The sequence below is a fragment of the Lepisosteus oculatus genome, chromosome 28 (genome assembly GCF_040954835.1).
Source record: "Lepisosteus oculatus isolate fLepOcu1 chromosome 28, fLepOcu1.hap2, whole genome shotgun sequence".
Lineage (NCBI taxonomy): Eukaryota > Metazoa > Chordata > Actinopteri > Semionotiformes > Lepisosteidae > Lepisosteus > Lepisosteus oculatus.
The window spans coordinates 893,444-908,519 of NC_090723.1; the positions used below are offsets into that span (position 1 = coordinate 893,444).

The 15,076-nt window shown below is 42.1% G+C and overlaps 1 protein-coding gene across 2 annotated transcripts in view; it reads right to left on the reverse strand.

The window, feature by feature from the left end:
• LOC102682797 (all-trans-retinol 13,14-reductase-like) overlaps positions 1-15,076 on the reverse strand; it is a 99,899-nt gene that overhangs the window by 49,546 nt on the left and 35,277 nt on the right. For both annotated transcript variants that reach the window (XM_069185833.1, XM_069185832.1), the window contains exon 2: positions 11,860-12,009. The gene's annotated coding sequence lies outside the window, so the exon portion shown is untranslated. The remainder of the gene's footprint in view (positions 1-11,859; positions 12,010-15,076) is intronic.

Here is a 15,076-nt window from a genome sequence, read left to right on the forward strand (position 1 = left end):
GGGATCACAGTGGCACTAGTGCACAAGCCTAAGCAAGAGAAATTGCTGTAAATGGCAGGTTCAGACACAGATCTTTGGAAAATAATCAGAGTTGATAATGATGGACCACCAGGCCATTAGATGCGCTAATCACTCCGGAGCAGCAGTGGAAGCAGCCTTGATTGCTCAGAAGAAAAGGTCTGTGTGAGTGTTTTTATGTTCAATGAATCCGGCAGAGCAGTACTGATTTTTCAAAGTCTTGCAACAAAGGGCAAACTGCTTTTTCATACAAAGTGCATCTGGCATTAGCAGAAACTCGTAGAAGCAGACCTGGCACGATGAAGCAGATTGAGTTTGAAGGTACTATCGGGCTCAATTTCTGAGTAAGCCATGCATAAATAACTGAGTCAGGTAGATGTTTCATATTAATTCATGATTCTCTGCTGGATGTTGTGCACAGTTTGCCAGCCTCCAGTACACTGAGGGCACTAGCTGGAAAACAGGACTGTGTGTTATTTGCATCCATTTCCAGTTCAACCTCTGCCCGGCATTCAGTAAAAGTGCAAAAGGAAAAATTACTTTTCCTGTATAGCACTGCAAAAATAACTAATGATATGTGAGGAAGATATAAGTAATAATGAAAAGTGAAAGCTGATGACCAGGTCTCAACCTGTCAAGGCGCTTGATCGTAGACCAGGTGATCCAGATGATGGGGAACTGTCCTTACACAAGCTGTGGAATTTGGCCAGTTAGCTACAGGACTGACGCTACAAAACAGGGAGGGGACACATGTTACATGAATTGATGATTCTATATTAATAAAATATGATAATAAATTACCTATCCATCCATTTTTAACCACTTCATGTAATTTAGGGTTGCAGAGGAGATAGGTGCCAGGTGGGACACACCCTGGATGGGATGCCTGGCCATCACAGGACAGACAGACACAAACACACACACACCAGGGACAGCTTCCCAAAAGCCAATAAAACCAGCGGTTCATTACTTATTGCTCCTGGCAGCTCACAGACAGGTATAAAGTTAGTCGGCTTTCATACTGTTTTGCTCAGCATCCGCTAAAGATATTGCCAATATTTTTGTGTGCAATCCTCTCCAAGCCCCTTGGTACTGAAGACAGCGGATCTGTAACAGAGCCTGTTTTGATAGGTGATTATACAGCAGAAATTAATAAGCACTTAGGAAATCCCAGTCTGAATTCTTTTTGTGTTAGGCCTAGAAGCTCTGTACCCTGATCAGTCCTGACACACAGACCTGACTCACAGAATTCTGAAAGGCAAAATACAATTTTCTCCACTGCTCTCCTGCACGACGAGCTCTCATGGAATTACTGGCTGTTTCATGTTTCTCACCACGCTACACTGCTGACTTACTCAAGGGGCCAGATTTAACTGCAATGCCTTGACCTGGCGTTTACTTGCTTTTTTTCTGTTTCCACATGCTCATACAAACACTCTGCAGGGGACCTGCCAGACAGGCTGTGGATCCTGCCCAGGTATTCTCTGTTTCCTTCAGCTGCACGGAAGATAGTCCTTCTGGACTGCATGGGATAACCATAAACGAAACCCAGTTTAATCATTAAAATATTGCTGCACACTGACCACGGAGCCTGTTTGTCTGAATTATAAAACTGCATTCTGCTGTATGTTACCACGGTCCATATTGTTACAATGACATGGGTTCAACAGGAAAATGACAGAAATCAGGCAGCAGACAGAAGAATGTGAACAACAGTCAGGAACAGCACAGGTACCAAAGGGGGAAGAGCACCTCTATTCAAATTCAAATAAATAACAAAACACACATTTCAGTCTCGTCCAGCTGAGGCCCTGACGTCCTGCAGGTTTAACAGATTTCAAGTACCTACTGATTAAAACACAGGTGAATGGAATTTGCACCCAAATAACGAGCTCAATTAAGAATTGAAGTGGAGTGAAAATCAAGGGACCCCAGCAGCCCTGGAGGACTGAAGTGGAGTGAAAATCAAGGGACCCCAGCAGCCCTGGAGGACTGGAGAGTTGATCGTCTCGTCTGTTGATCTTGTACTTAAAATGTACAAGATCACAGCATTATCACTGTACCTGGATATCTGGGGCATCATTTGTGAGATATCAGGGGGTTCCTGGGGTCTCAGGGGCACCTCTCTTCAGTTTGAACCTCACCACATCCCTGAGGTCAGGCAATATCTCTCTGTCTCACACACACACACACACACACACACACACACACACACACACACACACACACACACACACACTGTGCCATACTGCTGGAGCAGCAAGAGGAGGATAGGCGTGTGTTAGACCACACAATGGCAACATCACAAGGTAAGCTTGAAAAGGGGAAAATCTTGGCCTACATCTGTCTCATTCTGCCCAAAGCTATACGTTTTTAAAATCAAAAGTCCAGCTCTTCCGCAGCGCTGAAGTAGAAGTACAAAGATAATATGTTTTATGGATACTGAAGCCCTCCTCTATTAAAATAAAAGATCTTAACGGGCAGATGTGCTTTTGGCCCTAAGCTCTGTCACATTGTTCTTTTCGGCGCCCGTGTTTGAAGTAAATATAGGATCGTAATAACAGTTTTCGATAAATGAATAAAAAAAGCTACAAAAGCGCCCAGAGTTTGAAGCAAATCAAATGGTGCTCTCACTGTGAGATAAGGGAACTCTGGCAGCCAAGTTAATTTTCTTTATGATTCGCTCTGAGGTAAAACAGTTAGGAAGACAGCAGATGACAGTGAGAAAAGCAGTATGTGTGTTGGGGGAGGGCAGGGGCAAGATAAATCTGCAGTTATAAATCAAATCTACCTCAGGCAGATGACATACCTTTGGAAGAATACTTTTTTACAAAACTGCTTCTCACAGAAAAATGGTACAAGGGTCTCAAACAGCCAGCACGTTCTCCTGCATTGCTGGTTGCAACCTGTGGTTCGGTCATCATGAGCTCAAGCCTGGACCTTGTCTTCACCTCGGTATCTAATGACCAGACCTGACTAGAATTCCCCCAGTCCTATCTGAACGGGTCACATATAGCCACGAAGCTACTGCATTAATTAATTAAATTAATTAATTAATTTCTGCTGTTCCTAAGTGCTTATTAATTTCTGCTGACTTCCCACATTCATGGGAAGTCACTTAGTTGAAACTTCTACCCTGTAGCAACCAGAAAAAACTAAAATGTACATCTTCAGCAGGAAACCAGAGGACTAGGAGAAAGCTCATGTAAATTCAGGAAGAACATGCAGACACCACACAGACAGACACCAAAGTCCAGATTAGAATCCATGGCCCTGGAGCTATGATGCTGCAGCGCTGACTGTCACCTCACCATGGTGCCCTTACCCTACGCGGTAAGCTTACAGGTGATTTGGCAATGCCATGCTGGACTTGAGTATTGCACAGCACCTGTAAGGCTGCGCTCCTGCCTCGAGCACCTCTGCTGACCCTCCTGCCAAAAGGTGCAGATAACCTCCTGGAATTCTTCAGTGAATGCAGATAGCAAGAATTGACGACTTAACATTTATAGAAAATGCATGAAGAAGCCATGTTTGGCTGCAGAACAATTATCTTAATATTAGGAAGAATTTCAAATTCAATGAAAAAAGAAATCAAATAGGTTTTCATTCAGAGATATTTACTATAACCTCTCCTTTGTGATAACCATTTATAATTTATTCTACATGAATGCTCTTGAGTTATTTTCATCTGCTTTTATTTTGGTTCAGAAAACTATTATAGGACATAGGCCAAAAGTCAATTACTCATATTAGATTCTGTGGCCTAAAACATGCATTTACTTGAATTACTCATTGGCTCTGTCTCTCTAATTAGCGGCCTCACAATTGCAACCCACTAAGATCATTAAAAAATCATTTATAAAAAAAGCTTTCTCTCTGAGAAAGAGGAGCAGAGTCAGAGATCTGCAAAGTTAAGAATACATGAGTGAACAGAAATAGAAGACTTCAGAAAATGCAATTATGTGTAGCTGAAAAAGGGTCATGAAGTGATGGAAGGGAGGAGAGACAGGAACCAAACTATGACGCACTGCTGTATCTTAATGCAGCATCGCCTGAGCCTGTGCATACTGGATTCTTAGAGGTTCTGTGACTGGAGCGAAGGACAACACATCTGAGACTGAAATCTCAGAGTTTTTGATTGAAAAAGCTAGTCATTGATGCTGAAATGTGATTGTGTGCTCTTTTCCACGGAGGGCAAAAAAAACCCCATAAACTAGGGTTCTTGAATCCCCAGTTCATGGCACTGATTCTGGACTTTTTTAGGTGTAGCTCAGCCAGCCTTGGGTCAGGCCTTGGGTCAGGCCAGAGCCCTGCGCTCAACATCTTGACAAACTTCTCATGGAGGGATGGGGCCCTGGGCTCAGTTCTGCACCTGAGGAGCTGTCTGTGTGAAATTTGTGTGTTCTGCCCCTGTTTGTGTGGGCTTTCTCCTACATTATGTCCAAAGACATAATGGTAGGTTAATTACCTTCTGGGAAAACTGGCCCTGGTGTGAGTGTGTACGTGTCTGTGTCTGTGTGCCCTGTGATGGACTGGCGTTCTGCCCGAGGTGTACCCTGCCTTGAGCCTGTTGCTTGCTGGCACAGCGTCTAGCTCCGCCGAGTCCTGTATTGGATAAAGTGGCTAGAAAATGGATAGATGGAATGGGAGAAAGGCTCAAGGGTCCAACCTGCAAGGGCTTTAAAAAGCAGCTGTACTACACTTCTGTGAGCTGCTGCTTTAACTGTTGCGCTTGGTATGGGATGCAAACAACGAGATGAGTCAGGCAGCACCACTAGAATCTATTTCACTTGAATCACTCGAACCAGGAGCTACAAGACAGAATGTGGCATCATGATGTCTAACAGGTGTGACAGTATGACTCCATATTGACTGCACCTCTATGAGAGATTTTATAATTACCCTGAAAAATAATTATTTCAATGTTTAAAATACACATTGCACCTCTGCTATATACACTACTGTTGCTTAATCACCCCATAGAAAATTAATGACAAAAATATTCCTAAACTGTTATTTTGTATTTCAAAGCTGTTTGGCTTTGAGAATGTAAAGGTTGGAAACAAGAGGAGGCCACTGGGCAAATTTACTGCAGCTCATGTGGTTTCTAGGGGCTAATTCGCCTGCGGATCCTATGTAGTTGTTTCTTGAAAAAAGCCAGTGTATCAGTTTCGACAACACGACTGAGTAGATTGTTCCAGACCCCCACAACCCTTGATGTATAGAGTTCATTTCTTTTCTGAAGAGGCATGCTCAATTGTTCCTGTACTGGCCTGAGGCTTAATGAATTTGGATCTTTGTTAGCCATGTATCACAATTACAGCAGTCTGTACAACAGTCTCGTAATGTGCCATTATCCATACCACACTTCTGTTCCTGAGAGGGGTGTGAAATGGATTAGCTGTTTTATTATTTTTTAAAATAAAAACATGATGCCATCAAAGGCACAAGAGATTCATTCTGTCTGGCTGGGTGTGTTCTCTCCTCTTCTGCAACAGATCGGTAAATTAATTCGAGGATGTGGGCATGGGGACAGTGAACACGGCAGAACGAGACCTCTTTCCTCCATAATTCAAAGCAACAGCCACAAGAAAGGAACATTGCTCCAGGAAACAGGCACATGGTGATTAGCATATTACAGTACTGAAAACAAATCTAACTCTGTGATCCTTATAGTAAGAAAAAGAAGCTTATCCATAGGTAGCTTTCTCAGACTGCAATGACAGAACATCCTTGTGTGATCTTGTTTTTGGGAGGAATTAACCTGAACTGTGAGGGGTAAGTGCTATAAATCTGTTTAAGCCACAAAGATCCTTGTACTTGCTTCCACAGAGCGACAGCTTGTGTAACAACTGCATGAGTATTCTGTCTCACCAAGCAAACAGAACAATCTCACGGGTATTTCACGCTGCCTGTGCCAGAGCTACCTAGCTTTGTTTCACAGGGTACAGTTAGCACTGAAAACATGGCTGATGGATGCGTTTGAGGCCAGTCCTAAATTTTGTCCGCTGCACTTTTGCAGTTTGTTGTTTCTCTCATTTTCTCCCTGCTACAAAGAGAAAGAGAAGAAATACGGGTTTTGTTTTCTTCCACCGTGTAAAAAATATTAGGTATTAGACCTTCTGTAGAAGAAGAGGAATTCTGTGAGTCCAGGCTATACATTCACTTCCTGATTAGTTGTGTTTGCCAAAGGGAAACTCTACAGTGAGGTAAAGCCACAGTCTACTGGCTTTTATGTTACATAATTCTATTTTTTTTTCTTGTGGCAAGCAGAGTAACAGTCAGTGTGTGGATGAATCAGCCTGAATTCCAAACAGCAGGTGCCTCGCGGATGAAACTCCACACTCCAGTGAGCTGTCATTCCAGTTCCCTGTGATTCCTCGTCGTTGGCTATGATTTCACACCACTGACAGCAGGAGAGGAACCCTCGCTGTTTTTCAATCACATTCATTGGCGGGCTGAAGGAAAAGATGGGCACTTGCACTGAATCTTCCTTGAAGGAGTAAGGAATGCTCACTGAAAGAGGATGACGCAGATTATGATGATGATGAAGATGGTATACCATTGCCAGGGTTTGCTCGAGTGGCGCTCGGTATTAGAATACAGTGGGGTTAGAGGGTGGCATGGTGCTTAGCATGGCTGCCTCCAGTACTGAGGCCCCGCATTCAATCCCTCAGGTGCTACAGCTGCACGGAGTTCGTATCCCCGAGTTTGTGTGGGTTTTCTCTGGGTGCTCTGGTTTCCTCCCACAGTCCAAAGGCATGCTGGCTTCTGGGAAAACTGGCCCTGGTGTGTGCGTGTGTGTCTGTGTGTCCGGGGGGCGTCCTGTCCGGCGTGTACCCTGCTTTGAACCCATTGTTTGCTGGGATGGACTTCCACTCCCTTGCAGCCCTGAATTGTGTAAAGCAGTTAGAAAATGGATGGATGGAGGTATGGGGTTGCTCAACAGCGAACAGAACTTTTTGTTCAACACTTTAAAGATAAGATTCTTTGGTCTGTTCTGTACAAGTTAAAAGAGCCATCCTCTGCTGAAATATTCATCGCTTAGGGATGGAGACCGATGCTGGTGTTGATAATCAATGAGCTTTTGGGCAGCCACTATGGAGCAGATTCTCTTAGTTGAGAAGATGCTAAATGTTTCTTTCATTATTAGATAATAGTGGTGCAGGTGATCACTAATTAGTTGATTTGGTCATTTTCTGTCTAAGAAATACAAATTCCTGTACCTTCCCATACTAGGGCCAAATAAGAGGTCTGGACAGCAGAGCATGATTCCCCCTTTCAATAATTACACTGTCTGAAGGGAGCATGTCTCTTCCTGCCGCTCAAGCGGCTTCGCTGTGGCGGTAAAATAGCTGAAACTGTGTCCTCACAAGTCCCCCGTTCCCACGGCTCGCACCTTAATGCATCAACGCCAGGAGTGACAGATTGTTCCCTTTCTTTCCCCCTTAGCTGACTGAGCCTCAGAGCATTGACGTCCCCAAAAGCAATCATGCAAGATGCTCAGCCAACAGAGCTGCTATGGCACAGGTGCACAGACCCTAAAGCAAGATGGAGTGTGTGTGTGTGTGTGCATGTGTGTGTGCGAGTGTCTGTGTGCGCGTGTGTTTCTGTGTGGTGTGGGACCTCTAAACTTAAGGCATGAATAACTGTTACTGCATTGTTACAGCTACTGCATTTACTGGATCAAGATGAATTGAGTGAGGCACATACTTAATACTTTATTTACAAGGATTTTAAAAGGACATTTTGAAAGAAGGGGTTCATGGTGGCACAGTGGTTAACATTACTGTGGTGCAGGGCTGGGCCCTGGGCTCAATATAGAACCCGGGCTGCTGTCTGTGTGGGCTTGTGGGAAAATTGTCCCAGGAGTTAGTCCCTGTGTGCCATGTGAGGAACTGGCATCCCATCCAGGGTGTATCCGGCCTTGTGCCTGTTGTTTGCTGGGATAGACTCCGGCTCCCCTAACACACAGTATTTGGTAAAGTGGCTAGAAAATAGATGGATGTATTTTGAGAAAATGAATGAGCCTCTTTGTATTTTAAGCAGGGACAAGAAGAATAAATGATAACATGCTGTATTGTTACTGCAGCTGTACAGTACATGTGCCTTATCGGAAGCATATACCAGGTTTGGTCTCTTTTTTAAAGAACACTAGTAGTCCAGATTAGCACATCAGCAAACATCCACTTATTGAAATAATGGAAACATTATGAAACAGTCTGAAATATATCAATCAAAAAGTTATATAGCACCTTTCAAGGAATACTAAAAGCAGCACTATCGCAAAGTGCTGTAGAATAGAAACAGTTCAAATACCAGAGAGAGAATTCCAAAATGCCTAAACAAAAACCTAAAAGATAAGTAATAAAGAAAGCAGTTGACAGAAAAAAAACAGTCACAAAATAATACATGAATATGTGAACATTTTTCTGCAAACAAAAGAGTGTTCCTATTTTCCCTACCTTTGTCTCCTACTGGATTTCCACCTGTACATGTTGGCCAGTTGATTGTAGAAAAAAGGAAAAGTAGCTCTTGGTTGGAGTAAGCTTTCACAATCTCTCTGTGAATTTCTGCAGCCAAGCGAGTCTGAAACTCCGAGGGGTTCGGCTGGCGGGCAGCTGGGGGTAATTTTTGAAAAATATCCCCAGAGGAATTGTGGCATCCGAACTCACACCTGAGAAGGATTCAGACTGCAAGTTGCCTGCAGCCAACTGTGAGTGTTGGAGCAACGCAATGATTCTGATTGGTGAACAATAATTCTCATTCACTTGCTTGCACAGCATAGCCAACCATCTGGAACCCATTTATAAATAATTATCATTAATAATTCAATTAATAATTTAAATAAATAGAGGTTAGTATTAATGCTGTCTCATATTTGTTAATTTGAGATTATTAATGTAAGAGCTAGGAAAAGTATTAGCCAACAATGCCATTGTCAGAGACAGAGCTATTTCTGGAATAACATATTCTCAAAGTCCCACTGATGAACACTATAAGATGAGCCCAAACTTATCATAAACAGTTGCTAAAAACTGCATTTTCTGCCAGGTGCTAATTATTTTGTGTCCCCCTTTCTGGAAGGATGAAAAAGACAAAGAAAGCTGTTAATGAAGATCAACGTTTCAATTCTCACTAAGCAAGTTCCAGCTTGCTGTGTCCATAGATTTATTTATTTCATTGAATTTTTTTCCCTTTCCTTGGCTGTCTGCAAAGGGCTTCAGAAGCCAGACTCTGTTCTCTAGTATTTGATGTAAAACCTAGGAAACTTTAAAGGTTTTACTGAGTCCATTAAGCAAGTTACATGCCATAAATATCTGTGAACATACATGTGATAAAGAAACAGGTAAAGGTTTGTTCCAGCTGAAAGGAAAAGAAAAGAGACACAACGTTTTGGCTGTGGAGCTTAGCTACATGTTCCTGTTCCTTTGTTCCCTACTGGAACTACATGTTATAAATGTTACTCTGAAATTACTATGGAATATAAATGTTACTCTCTCTTGATAAGTACATATTGACTTTACAGTATTTGTAATAAAGCACAACAGCAAATTTATTATTTTTTTTGCAGGTGATGAGTTTTTGGTGCTGCAGGGCGGTCACAGATTTGCAAACAGTCACACCAGGGGCCATTTTTACAAAATGCAATTAAGGTACCAGCATGTCTTTGGTCTGTGGGGGAACATACAGTACAAACACCTCACAGATAGCACTCCAGGCCCAGAACTGAACTCAGGCCCAAGCATTGAAAGGCAATGATGCTAAACACTGTGCCACCATACTAGCCTATTTCAGCAATAATTTATTAGTAATAATATTTTAAATGAATCAAACTTATTCTGATCTCCAGATATGTTAAAATTTTCATTTTAATGTTTGGAAGCAACTGAGTTATTACTTTTTATGAACTGTGAACTGGATTTTATGTAATAATCTTGTCTGTCCTCAGGGCTACATGCTTTTAGCATAAAAATCTTCTTTGCAAATCACGAACCTCACTGAGAGCTGAAGCAATGACAGTCATGAAACATTACCAACGTCCTCTCCAGAATCGCATGTCTACAATGAGCGTCATGGTAAAATAATTACTCTGCCGTTAGCAAGCTTTCTAGTTTTAGGTCTAAGTTACATAAATCCTCAAGCACATAAAAGCATTTCTGAAAAGCACACAGAATTTTAAAAGATAAAGCTCAAGGGAAAAGCGTATCATTTGGAAAAAAACACGAATAAGCATCCGTATTTTCCAGAATTCTACTGGACCTAATGAGAACCAATCTGAACGTGTGTCTGCTGCCCCAGGAGGAATAATCTGAACCACGGTGTTAATAAAGACCTCAGCGGGGGCTGTCAGACGCTGGGAATGCAGTCTGATTTGTGAATGTCAGGATTCTGCCTGCAGCAATAAGCCCTCTGTGGTGTGGTCTCATCTACCCCGAGACGCCTGGAGGCCTGTGAATGTCGCTGACATGCTGCCACAGTCCCCATGTGAAGAAGTAACAAATCAAATCTGATGCACAACTGTGCTGCTCGACACCTGCTCTAGCTTTCTGTCTGGGTACAGCAGAACCCAGAATTCCTGCAGCTACTGCCTGTTTCACCTGCTGGTTGCACCAAAATACCCAACCATTCACTCTCTTCTCTTACACATCTTTTAGGCAGGAACAGTTCCTTGATTTCTTGTTTACTCTGTTCACAATCACCAAAATTCCAATATATACTGACAGTTTGCGTACTGTCACATTGTAATCCACTGCAGTTAAGGTGTTTGACCCGCTGTTCTTAGGAGCTACTATTTATGACTTTTGGGAATTTGCATGATCCCTTGGGATCTTAGCATGCACTTGGATTTTCTCCAGGTGTTCAAGTTTCCTCCTACTTCCCAGAAACACACACATTATGTCTGACTGACTCTGATAAACCACTGGGGTTTTTCCTCCATGCCTTACCCCTAAAGTTGTGCGGAGTGGGTTCTCCTAATGCTCTGTGCCGAGCATGTACTGTAGAAGGAATGAGACCTGACTGACATGATCATAATCATACAGTAAACCACACAATCCCACCAGGTCCAGTGAGTCAGGTTGTGTCGACAGAGACTGCAGTACAATCATCTGAAGTGTTCGACCAGGGAATGAGAGCATTCAACCAGAAACTCCTATATTTGAGACTTTTCAAATTGGCCCAGATCTGGACAGTTTGGCTGAAGACTTTGTTCAAGGTAACTTAATTTATAACCCTTAATAATAAAAATGTAATATTCTGTTTATAATGAAACATCACAGATATCTCAGGCAATGAAGAGTGTGTCCATACTGTATGTTTAATGGTCTTACAAAATATTGAATTCATCTAGTGAGTTAAATAACGGATGAATGCAGGTCAGGGCAAACACAGGGAAACACATCAAACCGTAGTCTTGTATAGTGACTGTATAGCAAAGGGGGACGTGTAGGAGAGCAGTCCAGGTGACTGTGTTTTCGGTTTTTGGGATCTATAGGTGTGATATCAATAATGAGGAAAAATGTCCTCCCTATTGAAGAACATTAAGCAAACATTCTGCTGAAATTCCCTGACTAACTTTTTAAGTAATTCAAAACACTGATTCCCCCCAGCATGTTTCATCACAGGAGCTGCAGAGATGAAAGGATTTCGATTTTCAAAGCGTTTTTAAAAAAATAAATAAAAGAGACCACCTACAAATCTCAAGAAGAGCATCATGAGACAACATGAAAGAGATAAAAGTGAGCAGTGCAGACAATTTGACTGCAGCTGCTCCTGCTCTGTAAGCCTTGTGCACAGACATGCCTGTCTAAAGAGCTCGGGAACAAAACAGCTTCACACCTCTGTCCAGCTGCAGAGCCGCCTCTTCACAGAGTGGGATGTCGTCCTGGAGCAGCACAGAGGGAGCCTGTTCATCCTCGAGGAGACTGGCGATGGAGATCGTGGTCCATCCAATCTGTCACATTCCGGTTGCAATGGCCAAGGCTTATCCTTCGGAGGAACGGGATGAGATGGGTTAGACCAGGGTGAGAATCCTGGTCCTGCAGGGTGCTGTGTCTGCTGGTTTGAAACTCTGAAACTCTGGTTTATTAGCTGGTTATTAGCTTCATGTAGACGTTGGAATTGATTGGCAAATCAGTTGTGTTTCATTCATGCCTTAATCAACAGGGCAAAAACCATGTTTTTGGATTATTCGTACCTGCAGTTGTTCGGATTTATATTAATCTATCACAACCTTATCAAGATAGGTCAGCAAGCTCCTCCTTGTGACCTCCAGCCTGTTATTAGCACACTGAACTTGTGTGGATTTAGGAAAATGTAACATTCACTCCCACTCACTCTAACCAGGATTTAGCAATTCATTGTTCTACTTTCAGGTTTAAAAAAACTTTCACTTAAGATCCACATAAAGTGGAATCTACAACTTTGTCCAGAAATGTGTTTACACCTCCTGGTGTAAGGAAATGTCTCTTGGCCTCTATTCTAGTTTTCACTTTCCTACGATGCCTGCTGCTTCTGGATTCTGCTCAAACCCTGGAGAAACATTGACACTGAAGAACACCAATCTCCCTGAGTAGTGCATTAGTCTGGTGTGGCCAGCTTTGAAAACCACAGTATCTGAAGAAGATACCTACAGGGCTTCTTCCCTACCACAAGACATCTACAATTTGAGTGCAAATGTGTAAATCACTTGACAATACTGTATCAGCTAATTCCTCTGGGTGTACTGACTATCTACAAACAATCTCAAAAATACTAGAACACTAAACATGCACCTGTTGACCATTACTGGACCAAACCAAACTGGACTAGTCTATTTCTTACCGGTGTTACCCTGTGAAGACCTTTTTGTCTCACCTGAAGGGTGATGATTGTAATTGTTACCATAAATTTAGCAACAAACAGTTAATTCACAAATGTTTTTGCTTAAGGGTTTTAACTGATCGTAAGCGCACCTGTTTTTTACAAAACAACATTCAACAACATCGCTCAATCAGAACTCTTCCAGCACCAATTACAAATGACAAAACAGACGGTTAGTCTGTATAGAGTCTAAAAACAATAAGAATAATAAGATTCCTATTTGCAATCGTTTTTCATTGTTCAACAATTGAATACTTTAAGGAATAAAGGAAGTAAATGCTCTTCTAGTCTTTAGTCTTTATGGATCAGGTATCTCCTCCCAGAAAAAATATTCTAACCTCCTAAATTCCTCACATGCTTCTCAACCAAATCCAGGTGACTTTCTGGCTGTGCTCAGAGAGCTGGATGAATACAAACAGCAATCTATACTGTCCTTTGTCAGAATAATCAGGAGCATGACAGCACTGAGACATCATTATTTTAGGCAGTAATCTATTTTGATCTAAACCCTTCTTCTCCGCGAGGAATAAGTGTCATCCTTTCACCCTAGGGATTTCAAAAATCATGTAATTTAAAATGACAGAGAGCAGACACTGTAAATTATGACAATCCTTTTTTCCTACAGTGCTTTGTTAAAAAAAAACAATCATCCTTTAAAGCGGTACGATGCTCACAACCAAACCTGTTACACAGATGTATCCTGCGGTCTATGAAGGAGTATTTTGAAATAAACACTAGGACATTGCAGCTTCCTATGCTAATCACTGTTGCTGTCAGATTCGGTGTGGTGCTGCTCAGTTTGAGCAGTATTTTTTTCTGTAGCCTCACCATTGATCAAGAGAACAGTGTGTTCGTAGAGAAAATACAAGACTTGCACAATGAGCCAACTGGGCTACAGTGACAGATGAGCCTCATTAAGTGAGTTTCAGGCAAGAAACAATTTGACTGGTGTAACCAGGCGGTCAAATTAAAAATATTACTCTATCAAGGTAACCTTGGCATATGCAGGAATAAACAAATTTGTGGTGAATGTGCAGATTCATAGCACATATCCTGTAGGATACATGCTGGTGGGGAGAGGCTCTGGCTCCCCTGCGACGCTGAAGTGGATGAAGCAGTTAGAAAGGATGGACAGCTGCAGCACAGCTCTGCTAGTTTCACAGTAGCACTCCTCAATTGTTCAGATTTTCAAATAGTTGAAAAAAATATGCAGGCTGCAATATGTAAAGGCTTGCTAACTTTACCGTTAGATTTCAGATCACCGTCCGATATGCATACAGTATAAACCAAGATTGCTAAGGGGTAGCGTTTGTCCATTTTAATTTTTGGAAATGCTTTTGGAGCTTTAGTTCTGCTGAACTACTGTAAATGAAAATTCAAGCTATCTGTATGTCCTATTCTTTCTCTTTGACTTTCCCAGTGTTCTGCCCACCCAGACAAAGACTCTGTTTCTTTAAGTGCTGAAAAAGTATTCCAAAGGGTGACATTCATCCAACAAACGAGCTGAGCTGTCTGTTGCATGTACCTCTACCATAGACCTTAGGGATTTTTTAAAATAAGACCTGTGGAGAGAGATTCATATTTTGGTTAAATGTAGGTTAACAAGTGGAAGTTAAGTGCAAAAAAAGGCTGTTAGTAGCTCTGTTTTAAACCACCGTGGAGACAGCATACCCTTCACCAAGCTAATCAATGCTGGCCTGTGGCATTGCATTCCTGAAGCACTAGCTGCACAGATAAGTAAATTGCAATTGATTTCCTTGCATTTCAGTCTTACTGTTGGTCAAATAATAGTGAATTTAAACAACTGGAGAATTGCACAAGGCACTTCAAACTGCAGCCTTCCTTACAAATACTGTCATTACACAACCATGAGTGGACTCCCATGGTTTGGAAGCAGAGATCGGAGTAAACGCAGGGAGCAACGCTCAGGCACTCCTCAGCAAGATGAGGAAACTGCCGCCATTCAACTTAGATGCATATATGGTGTAGACTATCAAAGAACTGAACACGAGGATTGTAGGGGTGATCCATATTGATCAGCAATAAGAAGATCTAAGTTTTGGGGTATCACAAATACTCAGCAGTCTAAATAATAAAGATTTGCTTATAAATATTATTTATAATATTTGTGCCAGCAGCTATATCGCTCTGCAGCTCGCAAATGACAGCCCACTGAAGCTCAGCAGGTGTGAGG